This window comes from Schistocerca gregaria, chromosome 4 (genome assembly GCF_023897955.1).
Source record: "Schistocerca gregaria isolate iqSchGreg1 chromosome 4, iqSchGreg1.2, whole genome shotgun sequence".
Lineage (NCBI taxonomy): Eukaryota > Metazoa > Arthropoda > Insecta > Orthoptera > Acrididae > Schistocerca > Schistocerca gregaria.
In genome coordinates, this window is record NC_064923.1 from 782,405,943 (window position 1) to 782,425,638 (window position 19,696).

The 19,696-nt window shown below is 44.5% G+C and overlaps 6 non-coding genes across 6 annotated transcripts; 3 read left to right on the forward strand and 3 right to left on the reverse strand.

Moving 5' to 3' along the window:
• Positions 1 to 11,760: 11,760 nt before the first annotated feature.
• Trnas-cga (transfer RNA serine (anticodon CGA)) lies at positions 11,761 to 11,835 on the reverse strand. Its single transcript has one exon. It is a non-coding gene; the product is annotated as a tRNA-Ser (tRNA).
• A 225-nt stretch (positions 11,836 to 12,060) lies between these two features.
• Positions 12,061 to 12,135, reverse strand: Trnas-cga (transfer RNA serine (anticodon CGA)). The gene has a single exon. It is a non-coding gene; the product is annotated as a tRNA-Ser (tRNA).
• A 225-nt stretch (positions 12,136 to 12,360) lies between these two features.
• Trnas-cga (transfer RNA serine (anticodon CGA)) lies at positions 12,361 to 12,435 on the reverse strand. The gene has a single exon. It is a non-coding gene; the product is annotated as a tRNA-Ser (tRNA).
• A 6,221-nt stretch (positions 12,436 to 18,656) lies between these two features.
• Positions 18,657 to 18,731, forward strand: Trnas-cga (transfer RNA serine (anticodon CGA)). The gene has a single exon. It is a non-coding gene; the product is annotated as a tRNA-Ser (tRNA).
• Positions 18,732 to 18,956: 225 nt separating this feature from the next.
• Positions 18,957 to 19,031, forward strand: Trnas-cga (transfer RNA serine (anticodon CGA)). Its single transcript has one exon. It is a non-coding gene; the product is annotated as a tRNA-Ser (tRNA).
• Positions 19,032 to 19,256: 225 nt separating this feature from the next.
• Trnas-cga (transfer RNA serine (anticodon CGA)) lies at positions 19,257 to 19,331 on the forward strand. The gene has a single exon. It is a non-coding gene; the product is annotated as a tRNA-Ser (tRNA).
• Positions 19,332 to 19,696: the final 365 nt, after the last annotated feature.

The window sequence follows — 19,696 nt, forward strand, 5'->3', positions numbered from 1 at the left end:
TTAACACGTGTTACACTGCAGCCGCCATTGGCATTGAGAAAGGATTTTTGTATAGACATCGACCGCGTGTACCTGAATGGTGGCAAATCAGACTTACATCCACTCTCTAATAACAATGATCCGTCAAGTAAGTTCTAAATGCAATCACACGTCAGGACGGATCAAAAGCAACCCAGAAGATGCTACCAATTTGATAATAAAACGGTCGCCAGCCTAATTAGGCATTAACTGATTTTTTTCTCTGTACAAGTAGGCAGATATTCGTGCAAAGTAATAAGTAGTAACACTGCATAATATAGTAGAATTTTAGAACCAGGAAATCTATTGAACTGATAGTTTCACGTTCTGTACTGATATGGAAAAACCATGAATATATAACACTACACTATAAAGTATACTACAAAACTTTTTACTGTCTATTAATCTGATTAAAATCGGGCATAGGTTACCCTAGAAATAGCACTTTCGAGCGACACACAAAATGTCAATTTTGATAAAGATAAAACACAGATAAATTTTGACTTTTATAGTCACTTTAACTTTTGCTGGTCAAACCAATTTAAAACACTTCAGAATTCAAATGAATAAAAGGGGGGGTGGGGGGAGGGACCCTGAAACTTTTATGATCACTGGATTTAAAAAAATGATTACTGAATTTATTATGCGTTCAAGATCTCCAGTATATAAGTTACTGCTCTTTTCATCTTATTTACTGCTCATTTAAATATCTTTATATCTGTCTCTAAATAATAAACTTCATTACTATACCGATATTAAAGTTATCTTTCAACTTCGTTAGACCTTCGTTATTCATTTACTGGTTCATTAACGAAACATTTCTTTAGACACCATTCTAACATAGCTAGTTCTGCAAACAATTATTGTTAACACAAATTTTAATTTCATTTCGGGACACTCGGATTGCACAACATTTGGAAAGGAACCTGTCCAGGTTAGTTGTGACGATAATTAAATGATGGGAAAGTTCTGGTAAAATTTAGGTTATTATTGCACAATTCACTCTCTGATTCATACGTATACAGTACTAAAAGTTTCAACCTGCTAGTATCGATGGGGCAGTTGGCGGGCGGCGAGATGGCGAGGCACAGAGCACACATACAACCACAGCTATGGCTCTTGACGTTTCGGCACTTTAATTCTTCTTAGCGTCGCAATACTTTTCCATTTAGTGCCTATGGAATTTTGCCACGCTGTGCGGGCGTTGGAACGGCCTACCCGAGGCTCAGTGAAGCCACGTCTTCCAGGAGAGCCTCCTCGCTCCAGAAGGTGTTGCTCAAACCAGTTCCAGACTCCAACTACTACTGAGCACGTTGTGCCGTGCAGTGTCCGCGTGCATTTTCCCGCGCTCGCCTGCCATCCACCTTTTACCGCTCCCCGACAGACCGGGTATTCACCCGAGGTTTTGCGTTCTACATATCCTAACACATTGCCTACGTATGGACCAGACGCACAGTTACAATTTTAAACTTTTACAACAGTTTCAACATTTTTTACTTTTCAATTCTATTACAATATTGCTTGACATTTGACATAAACATTAATATTCACATTGAAACCTATTTACAGTTTTCTTAACATAATGACATGAAAAAAGAAATGAAATCAGAACATCAATTACACACGTTTATCGAAAAATCAGAAGAAAAAAATTATTTATATGTACAATAGTACAGCGTCATTGTTGTTACACATGGTAATAAGACATCCCGTGGGGAAAACAGGAACAGAACAGATTGAAGACTTCGAAATGTGGCGCTACAGAAGGATGCTGAAAATTAGGTCGATTTTCATGGTAAGAAATGAGGAGGTATTCCAGACAATCGGTCAGAAGAGGCACATATGGAAGACACTGACAAGAAGAGGCAGGATGATAGGACAAATGTTAATACATCGGGAAATAATTTCGACGGTAGTAGAGGGGCTGTAAGGGGCAAAAACTGTGAGGAAGACAGAGGTTCGAATACATGCACGAAATATCTGAGAATCAAGGTTGGAATTGCTATTCAGAAATAAAGAGGTTGGCTCAGCAGAGGAATTCGTGGCGGACAGCACACTGATTGCACAGGATTCTGGACGGAAGTATGTCAGCATTCCCTATTGTGGCATGATTTTAGAGAAAGTGGGATAATAGTTGAGGGATTCAAATATTATTCCGGCTTTGTTTATTCTTCATAATAATGACCAATGTCTCATTTCCCATGGATATGGGGAACCTAAACCGTTTAGTAGAACTACGATTTACTGTATTTTTCCATGGATATGGGGAACCTAAACCGTTTAGTAGAAGAACGATTTACGGTATTATGTGTCAGCAACGTCACTGGCGCTAGGCTGGACAAACTGGCAGATCTTTCCAGACTTGTTTTAAGGAGCATTGTATCCTTCACCAGTCCAAATCAGCGATGTCTATGGATTTAGTTTTAAGTAATCATAAAATACGCAATACTGAGGAGGATCTTTCCGTGTGATTTGGGCTTTTCTTTAATTTTTTTGGAGGAGATCGAGATTTTTCAAATGTAAATTTAACAGTCCTGACACTGCTGTTAACGAGCAAGTTCAGCTCAAGCATAATAATATCCTGAATAACTGTACAACGATTTCAGTGACCTGTGTCGGAGTCAACTTACTGTCTTCTGCTCCTTTTTCACAACCCTGCCACGGGCCCTTCATGTGCGTTCTGTATCTCTTTTGTTGCAATAACATCAAATGGTTGGTTACTGTAAAATCGTGTTTACTTTTGAACTTTTTTAAATGTTTTAAGTTTTTTATCTTTCAGATGTTTTACCTTTTATTTTCACTGGTTCACAACCTGTAGTTTGTTGTGTTTGACTTTTCTGCTGTTGGATATAGTTTTTTTCGATTTTATGTCTTTCGGTTCTTGCCTTATGCTATTATTTATAGCAGCATTCTATGTCATGTGTTTCTTGCTTTGTTGCACTTATTGTGTTATCAGTCATGCAGCTTTTTCTTAATTACCTGTTAAAGCGAACATCTCCCGTATTGGAGTGCCATTAGTTTCGGTTATTACCTACACTGATTCTGCATTTTTTCGGCATTCTTATGTGCTTGTACCTCAGTTCCTCTCCATACCATGTTAGACATCCCTTTCATGGTGTTTACCAGGAACATTAGTGGAGTAGGTTACAACAGTTTCTTTTTTTTTCATTTCAGACAGATAGAAGAGGGGGTAAGACACAGTATGGTAATGTATAGTGAGTTCTACTGTGCAAGACTTCGATCAATAAAAATATTTTACAACTACGGCGAATTTGTTTACCATGAACATGTTGCAGAAGACTTGTGGATTTCCCACAAATAAATTTTTTTAGAAAAAAGTAATTTAACAGTTACACCTTCTTAACCTATTCATGCTACAGGAGGTTTCACTGAAATGTAATTATTTACATCAAACAAAGTGCGCAGTTTTCTTACACAGGCGCGTTTTACTTCGAAACATGGAGAAGCTCTTTATGAAATGCTCGTGAATACTCCAGGCGAAAATGTATAGATAGTTCTACTGTACTGCGTAATGTATCTGTAATTACTTTTAAAGCTGCACTCTGGAACGTTTCAAAACATTTGTTGCCTTAGCTACCGTTCTAGTTAGGCGAGACTACATGCATCCCCATTCCAACCCAACGGGAATGCAACATGGCGCTAGAGATTTCCCTGGAGCTAAGTAACAACTGCTTATTTACGAGGCGTTGTAAGCGTTAAGGTCATCACACAAAGTTTCTGCCCTACGGACATTAGTTGTGGTAATTGATGGTTAGGACAATCGCCCTGGAGTGCCGTTCCATGACTGAGGGGGGTGAACTTCGCTTACTGAAATCTCAAGTTTGATTAGTACTTCACCCCGGAGGAGATGTCACACGACGAGAGAGGAGCTATTCTCATTTTCCATTTCTGTATCTCTGCTGTCAAAAGAAGAGACTTCGCACATAGGAATAAGACGTATTTCAAAGAAATAAAGGTGAAGATAGGTAATGACACAAATAAATAGGATTTCTGTCGTTGTTTTCTGCAGTATATAATCACAAAAACTAGAAATTACAAATCTGTACTTTCCTTTTAACTCTAAGAGTTCATTTTCTAGACAAGATATTTCTTGTACCTATCTGTTTCTCCAGGTCAGATTACAGGTTTTCAGGACGCCCCAATTCAGACCACTTTCATACAAAACTTTCTGAAATTAAGATCAAAGGACAATAATAATAATATCTGAAATTCATTTCAACTTTGTCACAAAACCAATGTCTTGATTTACATTCAGATGTCTTATCCTCTCTAGAGATGTTTACAAGTCGAATCACGATGGAAAGGAAGGTCAAGATTATAAAAAAATGGGTCTACAAAATAAAAATCGAAGCAAGAAACATAATCTAAAATAGAAGAGGAGAAAATGTGCGAATTTGGAGTTTGGTTATATGGCGATGGAAGTAGAATGAAGGAATGTAAATGAAAGAAATTCGTCTTGAACTTTTTAACTCAAAACCGAAAACTAGAATAACGTGCTAAATACATATTTTAAAAAATCTGGAAGAAATGGGTGTACAACCGAAAGACGCACAAAATGCAGACATCTTACAAACAGCTGTAGTCACATTTCACGGCGAGGAACGAACAACTGTTGTCAAGTAGTCAGATGAACAAAATGCTAGACAAAGTGAATCGATCGAAAAAGTCTAGCTTAAACTACAAAGTGAAAACCGAGAACAACGGTAATAATGGCTTTAAGTTTATTGTGGCCATTAAAAGACCAACTAACAAATTAAATTAAAAAATAATAATAGTTAAATAATACTGCTGAATAGATTGTTGGAACTACTCTGAGATGTCTCAAAGGCCAAAACAACTCTATTAGTTCCGGTGTCGCTAAATTAATTAATTGTATTTGGACTCGTATTGGCGATTAAGATATAATAATAATTATTATTATTATTATAATAACTTATTTGGAATAGAGCTATCACCCTGCAAAATACTAGTACGAAACTCGGTTTACTTATTTAAGTGACATATCCACATTTTGCTAGCGCTCCATACTCCATGAATGATTGTTTACGTGAACTAATGCGCTGAGCCTGTTGAGCGCTTTAAGTTGTATTGGATTGTTACAAGAACTTTTAAACTTCATTTTATCTGAAAAGATGGTGACCTCAAAAATGAGGCGTCTTTCATATCTGCTTCAAAACAATTGCTGTAAAAAGACATGGCACTATAACTGCGTGTGACCCACAACCATCACGCTGACAGTTTAAACGATTACTCTGCATGGGCTCTTCTGCTGTGAATTTGATAACTGTGGAAGTGACGCTGCAGTAAGCACAGTGACCGACAAAGCTCCTTACTGCTTTGGCTGACGAAGGTACTGTCTTGCCTGCGTCGAAGCCACAGCATTCCAGTAGCTGCAGTGCCTCCCAGAGAAATTTATCTGCTGGGCAGACAATAATTCTTACTTAACTGTCGGACTTTTCTCCGACTGTGTGAACAAAATTTGCGACCGAATTATACGTTTATTTTGGACGTTTCATTATCATCTTAATTAGGCAGCCAGCGCAAACACCTGGGCCACGAAGAGGCGAATTTCTTTCCAGATAAACGAGAAGACAATCTCATCTGTTGCCGGCTTATCTGTCGTCATCCTGCAGTCGGTGCCGGGGAAGCTAAAAAAGAAAGAAAAAAAGGAAAACGACTGCCGCTCCAGCTCACAGGCCCGCTGGAGGGACCGTAATTGGCTGAAACATTAATTGGCCCGATAGCGAAAAGCGAAAGCGTCCAGCTGTTTTTCGATGTTATTTCCTAATGACTCAGGCCTCTTAACAAGGACCTATACGGCGCTCGAGACCACAATAAGGTAATAAGTTTCACACACGTATGCAACTTCCAGCGAGACCTTACAGAGTTAAGAGTGTGAAATCGGAAACGCTGACCTTCTAGGAGTCTGTTTTACGCTCAGCGTAGCATGTATCTCAAGCGAGCCGTAGTGTCAGGCAAACAGTCTGTTTCCACGGCTGTGCAGAATCCGGCAGACTCCGGCGGAGCTAAGGAAACGAAAACTAACAGATTAAAACCTAAATAAGAGACTAAGCACATTTGAATTTGAAGCTGTGTCAACGGATGCCAGTAGGATTTAATATGTTTGTACTCTACAAATCCCTGTGTAGTCATGCTTCCAAACTATTATGGTAGTCGGCCTTCCAAAGGAAAATGTTGCCGAGTCTTATGCAGATCCGCTAACTCGTGCAAAGTAAAGACTGCAAGTGGCCTGTTCCGTAGTTATTTGTCTCATGATACGTCGAAAGTCCCTGAGATCTGAGAAACGCTATTTACCACTGCAGGTAGCATACTTCACTCTCGGACTACGATCAGAACACATTTTTGTTTCAATTACAAAATTCCATTGTAATCACGTCAGATGGAAGCAAAAGTTTTCTAGCTTTTTTTCAAGGACGGTTTCAAATTACAGTTTTGGAGTTACGCTGTACGTGACAGTCGTAAAAAAAGTACATACACAGCCTAACCTAGGTAACGAAGAATTGGATAAGTGAAAAAACATCATCAGTGATACTAACAACCACGACATTGTGACGGTACGGAACTGTTCATAATTAGTGTCAAGTTTTCTGCGTCCTCGTCGCCTTACATAGATGAGTAATCGTGCTGTTTATTGATAAATGTGTGGGCGCACAGATCCATGTTTGGGGAATAGTGTTATGTATTAGTGCGTATTGTTTTTTTTGCTGAATTTCATCTGTTTGAGGTACTCCTTGGGTGGCGTGCAGCGTTTGAAGTTGGTCAGCAGGCGCCTGTTACGTCACAGCAAGTATGGTTCAAAGCTTTCATTTCCACACTGAGTCGTAAGGAGGATTTCGGAATAAGAGGCTAAAGACTCCAGAAAAAATTTGTACGCAAGAATATGTATGAGGTAGCTCACAAGAAAAGCTTTGAATTTGTTTTACTACTGAAACTTTTGTTACAGATCTATCGGCACTTACCGTCTGTTGCATAAGCTGTTGTAATAAATGCACAGTGGCATTTAATCTGTGGATTATCGTATAGTCGATTAAAGATATTGATTAATAATAGTAATAATTGTTTGGTTGGCTGATTTTGGGGAGGGGACCAAACAATGAGGTCATAGGTCCCATCGGACGAGGGAAGATAGGGTAGGAAGTCGGCCGTGATCTTTAAAAGGTACCGTTCTGCCGTTGGCCTCAAGCGGTTTAGGGACATTTGCAGAAAACCTAAATCAAGATAGCCGGACGCGGGTTTGAATCGTCGTCCTCCCAAATGCGAGTACAGCTTGCTAACCACTGCGCCACCTCGCTCGGTGTATTAATAATAATAAATATATTTATTTTAAAGAAAAGATACTAAAAGGGTTACTACGATAACGCCATGCAGTGAACCATTTCAGCCTGTACAAGCGGGAGTCTGTCTGGACCTCTTGATGTGAGATCACCCCAGTTTCCGTGTATAGACACGACGGTCGCAGGAAATATGTTGTTTACCCAATGTTTTAAATAAACACAGACCTATAATTATTGTTACACACTTCCATAGTCGGATAAACTACAAGTGACGGATAAATCGAATTTCTCAGACAATTTCTATTTTATATCTCTTATTTCCTTATAGTTTTTTTAAAGGGATTCTAGAGTTGAATCAACGAAAACTTACACGAATTCCTGTTTATCAGTCTATAGAGGTTCAAAAAAAGTGGTTCAAATGGCTCTGAGCACTATGGGACTTAACTTCTAAGGTCATCAGTCCCCTAGAACTTAGAACTACTTAAACCTAACTAACCTAAGGACATCACACACGCCCATGCTCGAGGCAGGATTCGAACCTGCGACCGTAGCGGTCACGCGGTTCCAGACTGAAGCGCCTAGAACCGCTTGGCCACTCCGGCCGGCCATATAGAGGTTCATTAGCGGCTTCTCTTAAAGTGCACAACATTTACCTCGCGATTAATTGATCGCAGTCGCTTCAACTTTCGCTTAACTTAGTTCAGCTGTATTAGTGTTTGTACCTTGTAAGAATTAACTATTGAGCAAAACTGGAGTTAAACCATATATGCTGGAAACTGATTTAGGAAAGGTACGCAGACGATCAGCTGGCAGATAGTTAAAACAATTACTGCACAATAGTGTGTCAGTATTTCATTCCATGAAGCACAATAACCTTCTTTCTAGCAGAGCAAAGTTGTTTGTACTACTGTTAGGACATTGTTCAACAGAAAGAAATTGTATATAACGATTTTGTGGGGGTTAGGATGCGCCGCCTCAACTTATGCATACCTCTATGTTCGCCTGATCAGCTGGGACGGACACTTACATTTCACTATGATTATGGTGCCTCGACGTTGGGTGGACTCCAGGCGATACCAACACATACTGGGTGGTCACCATAGTGCATGACTGTTCGACATCCACCACAAATTTGCGAAGACTGTTCGAAGCTGTGTCCAAGTCGCTGAACTTCAACTCGGTAGTGTGACAGTTGTGCAGACAGGAGTGATTTCAGGTCCTGGGTGGGTACATAATTACTATCATATAGATGCACCAATTCTCACGCCATTTCGACGCCAAACTGGAGTGTATTGATTTTCTGAACGTCTAGATATTCTGCGGAGATTTATAAACCAACAATTAATGTACATGTTCTAGCATCCATGCGTCCATTCTAATCTCTGAAGTGGGCCAAACGTGTGGGGCGGCGGCATCTGTAACGCCAACCTAGTCTGTGCGTATGGCTAGCATGGCGGCCCGTTAGTTGTTGTTACCCAGCATGAAAGAGGAGAAATGGTATTCCAGAATGAGATTTTCACTCTGCAGCAGAGTGTGCGCTGATATGAAACTTTCTGGCAGATTAAAACTGTGTGCCGGACAGAGACTTGAACTCGTGAACTTTGCCTTTCGCTGGCAAGTGTAGAGCACTTGCCCGCGAAAGGCAAAAGGTCCCGAGTTTGAGTCTCGGTCCGGCACACAATTTTAATCTGCCAGGAAGTTTCAGAAATGGTATTGTTAGAAGCCTGAGTGCTAAGAGAAATGTATTTGTAATAGTCACTGTATGGAAGAATATACGTTCCACATCGCCATGAATAAATTTCAACAAAACTTCGTACACATGTTACTAACCATCTGGAAACAAGCACTGTAAGAGCTAGAATGCCCTGCGTCCCGTTAGAGTGGAGGAGGGAGTGAAAATGGGGTGACACCAGAGCTTATCTCAGGAAAGCCTGAAACAAATTCAATCATTTTGTATGTTCTCAGTTCATTATTTACATAAAAGTAATGTGGGGGAAGATATCCCTCGTGCCTCTAGGTGTAGAAGGGGGGATATGAAGTAGGGACAGGTAAAAGTGTTCGACAACGACCTGCTGGAACATTTCCTGTATTTAATTGACAATGAGTACTTTAAAAGTATGAAGCCCAGACACTCTCATGTCTGTGTTTAGTGCGTCAACGGGGCCGCAAGAAATGCAGGGTGCTAATAATTTTGTCATCGAGTTTCGGGACACAGTGGAATACCAGAGATACGTCCGAGCCCCCCTCTCGCTTCGCATGTTATAAAACAGCGGAGAATCAGATGAAATATGCGTGCAAATACGTGCGAAACATTTTTAATAAATGTGAAACATGGGCGTGTTCGAAATGTATGCGACTTACTCATACGCGTACGAAGCCGCAGGAACAAATGTAAACCTTTTTAATCCGTTATGCCTGCCGAAGTTGTGACGGTTGGCTTGCGCCAGACCCAGATTTTCCTCTGCTGTAATCGAATCTGGTAATTGACATGCCATAGAAAGTAAACGTAGACTTTGTCTTGGTTCCACAGCTATGATTAATTCAAAGAACGAAGTCATTTACATACAAATCGCGGTGTTTAAATCCGGACAAATGAAACTCTACTTTTAAAGCAAATTTCTTAAAACAAAATACAAATGAAAATGAAAATCCTTTTATATACCAGTATTGGTATTTTCAAGAGCAACATTACTCGATGTAACCTCCTTCCGCCTTAGTGACCGCCTCCGATCATATCCTGAGGCGATCGCAAGCCCTCAAAAAAAGCGCCTTCCATATTAGCGAATGCTGCTTCGATAGTTGTGCGTAGATATGCACCATTAGGGTACCTCATCTAATTGGTAACTCTTTGAACTACGCTCCAAACGTAGTAGTCGAGGGGGCTCAAATGGTTCAAATGGCTCTGAGCACTATGGGGCTTAACTGCTGTGGTCATCGGTCCCCTAGAACTTAGAACTACTTAAACCTAACTAACCTAAGGACATCACATACATACATCCCCGAGGCAGGGTTCGAACCTGCGACCGTAGCAGTCGCGCGGTTCCGGACTGAAGCGTGTTGAGCCGCTCGCCCACCACGGCTGGCCGAGGTGGCTCACATCCGGGCCTTTCGGAGACCAGAACTGCTCTGACCAGAACACAGTTTGGACAAAACGGTTCGTGTGGGGTCCTCCTCTGCCACCCGACGCATCTTTCGCTCGCTGCCATCCAATACTGACTCCGATTTCCTCAGCGATTGGCCCGGGTCCTCCGAAATCAGCTCCTGAGACTTTTCGATGACTGCTGCAGTTCGTGACACGCGTTTACCCTAATGAGGTTTACTCGTTGGGTTAGCGGAACCTTCCCCAGACTTCTGCGAAGCATTCATTATACTTGGCCGCAATATCGTAAACAGTTGATCTCGGGTACCCGAAAAATCGAACGCCCAGAGCGAGGACTTTCGATAATCGCGGTTCTTCGGCTTTGCTCTGCACTTTTCCGTAACATCTCGGCCATTTTGAGGTTTTGACTGTTTAATAGTTGCGCATGGCTTTCAAGAACGCCAATTGCGACCTCCGGAGGAACTACGATATGGTGAGAAATTGTAATTGATATTTGTCCGGATTTAAGCGTCGTGCCCTGTGCAACGAAGACAGTAACATTACAGAAATTAGAAATTTCTGTGGTCATTAGTGAAACTGATTTATGGTTAGTTGTTTATTTCAAGTTTCAGCTATCAGTCACTTTTTATTTTACGCTTAATCTAACATAATGCACCGAGTTTCCAACATATTCTGTTCGTCTTCAGGCGTTTATACATACATACATACATATAGAGAAGTGTTACTTAAAAATAAACTGTCTTAAACTAGATTAATATAGAACTTTTTATCCATTGTCTTTTACTGTAGCTGCTGGTGTGGCATTTTGGGGAAAGAAGTGGGGCAGTGTATGGCTAGAAATCGAAATCAGTGATGCCTTCTACTGGTTTTCTTCTATGCGGTTGACTATGCATATCACAGCAAGATGATGAACAGAACATGTTCGAATCGCGGTGCGTTATGTTAGATTAAGCATAAAATAAAAAGTGACTGGTAACAGAAAATTGAAATAAATAATTATCCCACACAGTCAAGGTGCACAAACATAGCCATTATGGCTGAAATTAATTATGGTTTTTGGTTACTTTCCACGGAACTTTCCAGCAACTAAAATGAAGTCATGTAGAAGCTATTGTCATACCAGGAATACTGTTGTTAGTTGTTTATACTGTAAAGTGGTAATCGTGCAGTTCATTCTTCCAATAGATGTTCATTCATTACAACATTAAATCATTTTTACGTCCTAGGCCGTTCAGGGTAACAAGCCATGCTTGGTGTCCAGAATGAGATTTTCACTCTGCAGCGGAGTGTGCGCTGATATGAAACTTCCTGGCAGATTAAAACTGTGTGCCCGACCGAGACTCGAACTCGGGACCTTTGCCTTTCGCGGGCAAGTGCTCTACCAACTGAGCTACCGAAGCACGACTCACGCCCGGTACTCACAGCTTTACTTCTGCCAGTATCCGTCTCCTACCTTCCAAACTTTACAGAAGCTCTTCTGCGAACCTTGCAGAACTAGCACTCCTGAAAGAAAGGATATTGCGGAGACATGGCTTAGCCACAGCCTGAGGGATGTTTCCAGAATGAGATTTTCACTCTGCAGCGGAGTGTGCGCTGATATGAAACTTCCTGGCAGATTAAAACTGTGTGCCCGACCGAGACTCGAACTCGGGACCTTTGCCTTTCGCGGGCAAGTGCTCTACCAACTGAGCTACCGAAGCACGACTCACGCCCGGTACTCACAGCTTTACTTCTGCCAGTATCCGTCTCCTACCTTCCAAACTTTACAGAAGCTCTTCTGCGAACCTTGCAGAACTAGCACTCCTGAAAGAAAGGATATTGCGGAGACATGGCTTAGCCACAGCCTGAGGGATGTTTCCAGAATGAGATTTTCACTCTGCAGCGGAGTGTGCGCTGATATGAAACTTCCTGGCAGATTAAAACTGTGTGCCCGACCGAGACTCGAACTCGGGACCTTTGCCTTTCGCGGGCAAGTGCTCTACCAACTGAGCTACCGAAGCACGACTCACGCCCGGTACTCACAGCTTTACTTCTGCCAGTATCCATCTCCTACCTTCCAAACTTTACAGAAGCTCTTCTGCGAACCTTGCAGAACTAGCACTCCTGAAAGAAAGGATATTGCGGAGACATGGCTTAGCCACAGCCTGAGGGATGTTTCCAGAATGAGATTTTCACTCTGCAGCGGAGTGTGCGCTGATATGAAACTTCCTGGCAGATTAAAACTGTGTGCCCGACCGAGACTCGAACTCGGGACCTTTGCCTTTCGCGGGCAAGTGCTCTACCAACTTTTTTTTTTTTTTTTTTTTTTTTTTTTTTTTTTTTTTTTTTTTTTTAAGTCGAAAATTTGTGCCGGACCGGTATTCGATCCCGCGCCTCCCACTTACTAGGCAGATGCTCTGACCATTTTTTTTTTTTTTTGGGTCAAGTGCTCTACCCTCTTTTTTTTGCCATAACAAACATAAACTGCTTCTAGCATTTTTTTTTTAATATAGAAGACGATGACTTCATAACATAAATTTTTTCTGGGAAACGTAAATAAGTGGACTGTCCACCTTTTTTTTTACATAAGTGTGGAAAAAAAAATAAAAAAAAAAAAAAAAAAAATAAATAAAAATAAAAAAAATCCTGCTTCCGTCAGGACAAAACAACAACGGTCTACGTTCCTCTTTCAGGCGCGTACCTCGCTAATCCCGTCATACCTCGCGTTGGTGTCGGGTACGTCTTCACGTGTGTTTGTGGATCCTCTCCACTGTCCTGGTCCTTTCTTGTTCTAATACTTATAGGTAATAATTACATTCTCCTACCCGGGACACCCCAACTGGGTGGGGGATCAAGCAAGGCACTCCCTAAAAAATTTGCGTAATATGTTCTATATCTCGGATGTCTCATAAGCTGTGAGTGATGTTCCTGTAATAAGGCCCAGAAGTCAAGCACATTCTTACTGCCGTCTCGGAAAAGATAACGTACAGTCAAACCTCGAATCCAAGTCACGGCGTTTGTCTTTGTTCGGGGATAATATGTCCTATCTGGGAGAAGTAATGTGCGTGGTTCTACTGTTTGCGGCCCCACCCGAAGGAGGAAGGCGATCATTTTTTTGACCAAACACCATACGTCCGCCGAAGGACCGCATATCAGGCGATGCTCCTCTGTGTCTATAACATTGCACTGCGGACACAGTGGCTCGTCCGCCATATGAATTGTATGCAACCTGGAACGAGTCACGTATTTCCCATTTACCACCTGATACCACAGTGCGCGCGTTCCTGTATCAAGGTGTGGATGGTGCACTGTACGCCATACCACTGACCACGTAACTGTTGGTTGGCGGCGCTCTACGGCATTGTTCGGCCGTCGTCGAGTTAAGATGTGATATATATCACGTGCCGTTGCCGTCCTGGTAGTCGGTAGTTCCATATGTACATAACTGTGTTCCACAAAAAAGGTTCGCATATGGGTAAGCGATGGTGAGATGTGAGCCACCGCTACTGGAGCCGAACGAGAAGGTGGAGCGAGTACGTCTATCAAGGTGCCCGTCAGACTTGTCTGGTGTCGTGTCCACATCTTTATCATTGTGGTTACATAAATAGCCATTGCTCGGTCGCGTACGTGGACTAGTCCAAGACCTCCACGACTACGAGGAAGGGTGAGGGTTTCGTATCCTACCTTAAAAAGCAGACCCGTGCTCACAAAATATCCTAGTGCCGCCAGGATTCGGCGGGCCAGCACCACCGGCATAGGAAGAACTTGTGCCAGGTGGGGGATGCGAGAGGCTAGATAAGTGTTGGCAAAGGTGACCCGTTGTATCATATCCAGTGCCCTTAACCTGTGACTTCGGACACTCGCACGAATTGTTTGCAGAAGATGTCTGTAACTTAGTGCCGCCGTGCGTCGAACGTCTGTAGTGAAGATAATTCCTAGGCATTTCATCTTGTTGATCGGCTGTAATGGTGCTACACTTCCTGTCGGGAGTCCTCTCCCGATGTTCATCGCTCCCGACTTTGCCATGTTCAGGCGACTTCCCGTAGCCATACAATACAAATTAATCCAATGCAAGGAGGCTCTTGCCTCGTCTCCTGACCGTGCTAAAAACACTAGATCATCTGCGTATGTTCGGCATATAAACTTGTTGTGCCTTATCGTCATTCCTTGGAGTCGATTCCGGAGCCCGCAGAGCAGGGGCTCGACAGCGATGGCATACAATATCGTTGACAGCGGGCACCCTTGTCTGACCGATCGTGAGATGGTGATGGGCCCCACCAAGCGTCCGTTGATGAGCACTTTGGATGCGGCTCCGTGGAGTAGTCTCATAACGACGGTGACAAAACTTTCCGGAAACTTCATTTTTGTCATAACGTCCGTGAGATAAGCATGACTCAGCCTGTCAAATGCGCGATCGAAGTCTATCGATACCAATACACCCCGGAGACGACATGTTGAGGCCAGTGCGATAACATCGCGGTAGTCACTGAGTGCCGTTTGTATATTACTGTCTCCTCCTAGCTGGGTTTGGTCGAGTGAAATCACTTGACGTATTACGCGTTTAAAACGTGCTGCAAGTATCCTGGCGTAGATCTTGTAGTCGCAATTAAGAAGGGTCAGTGGCCGGTAGGCCTGTATCCCTGTGCCGCCAGATGGTTTGTGGATGGGGATGATCATTCCTTCCACGAAGGCGGGTGGAAGAGGCACGTTGGGAGACATCAATTCGCAGTACATGGCAGTCCATCGTGGAATCATGAGATCTTTAAATGTACGATAGAACTCTAACGGAAACCCGTCGGGCCCCGGCGACTTGTGCGACGCTCCCTTATCAATCGCTCCCATTACGTCGTCAACTGTGATTTCACCTGTTAACTCCAGGTTGGCCGGCTCGTCGAGACACGCGGAGAGCGTTCGACGGACCTCCTGAAAGGCTGGCTGATCGTGTTCCGCTTCTTCATAGAGATGACCGTAGTGTTCCACGAAAGCGTTGGCAATGTCTTTTTGCGTTGTCATGCGGCGACCATCTGGCAGTACGACCGTCTGTATTAAGGTTCTGCGGCTACGTTGTTTTTCTCTGATAACGTGATACATCGACGGTGATTCTCCATGGACTCGTTCAAAGGCCCTTGCACGGATTGCGACTCCCTCCAGACGGCGGCGCGTTATGGAAATTATTTGGGCCTGTGCTCGTTTTATACCGGCTCGACGCTCTTGTGAAGGTGCTTGTACAGAAAGTTCGCGGAGCATCGTGAAATAAAATTCCGTCGTGTGTCGCCTCCACATCATCTGCTCTCTTCCGTATGCAATTAACGCTCGGCGCAATGCAGGCTTAACGCATTCCAGCCACCACTGCAACGTCGTCGGATATGTCGGGAGGCGTCGTTCACACACGTGCCAAGCATCTTCGACTATGCGTCTGCACTCAGGTTCCCTGAGGTGTGCTGTATTCAGTTTCCAAACACTGCGACTCCTCCAAACTTGTTGGCGACTCAGGGAGACCGTGCAAATATATGCTATGTGATCTGAAAAGGCGACAGGCCACAATTCCGCATCGAGGATCGCAGGTTCGAGACGACGTGTTACGTAAATGCGATCGAGCCGACTTGCAGAGTGACTCGTGACGTAGGTGTATCCACGTCTGTCGCCATGTATCTTCTCCCATGTATCAATGAGATTCATGTCCTGTATGAGTTGTCGCAGCTCCGGGCATGAAGTATAACGTGGGTGTTGATCCTTTGGTGCGAGCACGCAGTTGAAGTCGCCTCCAAATAAGACATTTTCATACCGACCTAAGAATAGTGTTGCAATCTCCTCTGCGTAAAATCGGGATCGGTCGCGCCGTCTGTCGGACCCCGACGGTGCGTAAATGTTAACGATCCGTACTCCCAGAACTGTGAGAGCCAGTCCCCGCGCTGACGGCAGGTACACCACGTCCTCGGCTACTATGCCACTACGTAGAAGTATCGCTGTTCCGCTGCCGCCGTCGGTAGTAGGTGTAATGTACGTATCGTACTCATAGAGGTCGGGGAAGCTCTCAACACATACTTCCTGCAGCAGAATGATGTCGACGTCTGACGCACGCAACATGTCTCGTAATAACTGCAATTTTACAGGCATTCTGATCGTATTAATATTAATAGAGGCTGTTCGATATGCCTGCCGCTGTTCCTCAGTGCGTAAAGCGCACATGAACGCTTATGTTAATTTGTGTGCTGCTGCCCGGTGACCTGCTGTCTGTGCGTCAATCTGCATCTTCTGCGCGGTTAACATCCGGTGGACGCAGCACCCGCCATTGCGGGTGCGTCGTCAGTGTGTGGGTCAGCATCGGATTCGTCGGCCCAGTTACTGTGCTGGAGGTCCAGCTCCCGTCGCGTCTCTCCGGTCGGGTTGACCGAAGGCGGTGGCGTTGCTGCGGTGGGTGGAGGGTCTCCTTCCGTCGGCTTTCCGTCCGGTGTGTCTGTATTCAACTCCTGTCTAGCGTGATTGGCGTCGTACTGCTGTGTGGGGGGTAGAACCTCCCGTTGCGCCTCCGGATGCACTGTATCGACGTTACACCCAAGATCGTCTGACATGGACTGCAGTAAGCAGGTATCCGACGGCGCTAGCCGTCGTTTCTTGTGGCGCTTCGGCGACCGTTGTTTGCGCGTGTGCGCCTCCGTATCCGAGTGCGGAAGTGACTCCCGGTGCTCAGGGACGAAAGCAGCTGTCGGCACAACCGCAGGATCAATTTCCATATCTCCTACCGATCCTTTCCGCTCGGTTAAGGGCGTCGTCGGCGGCGGAGCGGCAGAAGTGTGCGTCGTTTCGTCACTGGAGGCGGTCTCTGCTGCAGTCGGTTGCCGTAAACTGTCAGGATTCTGTACCTGGTCATTCTTCGGGATGGGATCTGTTCGGAATGCGTCCGCATACGTTAGTGGCAGCGGCGTCAACGTGGACGTAGGTACAGGTTCGCCATTTGGAACTTGTACTATCCTCCGCTGCATACATTCGGAACGCACGTGGCCCTCTTTCCCGCATCCTGAGCATGTTTTGGGTTGTCCATCGTAGATGACTATAGCTCTGCATCCGCCGATGAACAAGTACGAGGGTACATGTTGTGTCAGTTCTATTCTGATTTGACGCACCCCATTGAGAACGGGGTAAGTCGTGAAGTTGGACCATTTTTCCTGAACGTGGCTGAGCACTCTTCCATACGGGCGTAAGGCGTCAATGACCAAGTCAGACGGAACCTCGAAGGGAAGTTCGAAAATGCGTATGTTTCGTAAGCCCAGTCCTGCATGATCAATAGTTACTTCTCCAACATGTCCATCAGAGTGACGAAATTTGAGTCCATGTTTGGTATCTCGGATGATTCTGTCACATACTGCATCGTTAATCAGCTTGATGTAAACGACACTGCTCACTATGGAGAGGTGGATTCCGATAAGTTCGTTGTAGTCAAGTTTAACTTCGTCTCGTAGGAACCTTTCTATTTCGTAGGCTTTCGGTCTCGCATATACGTTCGAAAAACTAATCTTGAGAGTCGACTTCCGGTATGCATGTGCCATTCTGTATCGAGTCGTCTAAACGCGCGAGTACTCCGAAGAGGTAAACAACTGCGCGAGCGCGAACTACTCCGGCAGGGACGTAAACAGACGTCCGTGCCGTAGCACTGCCGAAGGCAGACTACTGAGCTACCGAAGCACGACTCACGCCCGGTACTCACAGCTTTACTTCTGCCAGTATCCGTCTCCTACCTTCCAAACTTTACAGAAGCTCTTCTGCAAACCTTGCAGAACTAGCACTCCTGAAAGAAAGGATATTGCGGAGACATGGCTTAGCCACAGCCTGAGGGATGTTTCCAGAATGAGATTTTCACTCTGCAGCGGAGTGTGCGCTGATATGAAACTTCCTGGCAGATTAAAACTGGCAGAAGTAAAGCTGTGAGTACCGGGCGTGAGTCGTTCTTCGGTAGCTCAGTTGGTAGAGCACTTGCCCGCGAAAGGCAAAGGTCCCGAGTTCAAGTCTCGGTCGGGCACACAGTTTTAATCTGCCAGGAAGTTTCATATCAGCGCACACTCCGCTGCAGAGTGAAAATCTCATTCTGGAAACATCCCTCAGGCTGTGGCTAAGCCATGTCTCCGCAATATCCTTTCTTTCAGGAGTGCTAGTTCTGCAAGGTTCGCAGAAGAGCTTCTGTAAAGTTTGGAAGGTAGGAGACAGATACTGGCAGAAGTAAAGCTGTGAGTACCGGGCGTGAGTCGTGCTTCGGTAGCTCAGTTGGTAGAGCACTTGCCCGCGAAAGGCAAAGGTCCCGAGTTCGAGTCTCGGTCGGGCACACAGTTTTAATCTGCCAGGAAGTTTCATATCAGCGCACACTCCGCTGCAGAGTGAAAATCTCATTCTGGAAACATCCCTCAGGCTGTGGCTAAGCCATGTCTCCGCAATATCCTTTCTTTCAGGAGTGCTAGTTCTGCAAGGTTCGCAGAAGAGCTTCTGTAAAGTTTGGAAGGTAGGAGACAGATACTGGCAGAAGTAAAGCTGTGAGTACCGGGCGTGAGTCGTGCTTCGGTAGCTCAGTTGGTAGAGCACTTGCCCGCGAAAGGCAAAGGTCCCGAGTTCGAGTCTCGGTCGGGCACACAGTTTTAATCTGCCAGGAAGTTTCATATCAGCGCACACTCCGCTGCAGAGTGAAAATCTCATTCTGGAAACATCCCTCAGGCTGTGGCTAAGCCATGTCTCCGCAATATCCTTTCTTTCAGGAGTGCTAGTTCTGCAAGGTTCGCAGAAGAGCTTCTGTAAAGTTTGGAAGGTAGGAGACGGATACTGGCAGAAGTAAAGCTGTGAGTACCGGGCGTGAGTCGTGCTTCGGTAGCTCAGTTGGTAGAGCACTTGCCCGCGAAAGGCAAAGGTCCCGAGTTCGAGTCTCGGTCGGGCACACAGTTTTAATCTGCCAGGAAGTTTCATATCAGCGCACACTCCGCTGCAGAGTGAAAATCTCATTCTGGAAACATCCCTCAGGCTGTGGCTAAGCCATGTCTCCGCAATATCCTTTCTTTCAGGAGTGCTAGTTCTGCAAGGTTCGCAGAAGAGCTTCTGTAAAGTTTGGAAGGTAGGAGACGGATACTGGCAGAAGTAAAGCTGTGAGTACCGGGCGTGAGTCGTGCTTCGGTAGTTCAGTTGGTAGAGCACTTGCCCGCGAAAGGCAAAGGTCCCGAGTTCGAGTCTCGGTCGGGCACACAGTTTTAATCTGCCAGGAAGTTTCATGCTTGGTGTGTTTGTAAATACATTTAAGAGAAACGTT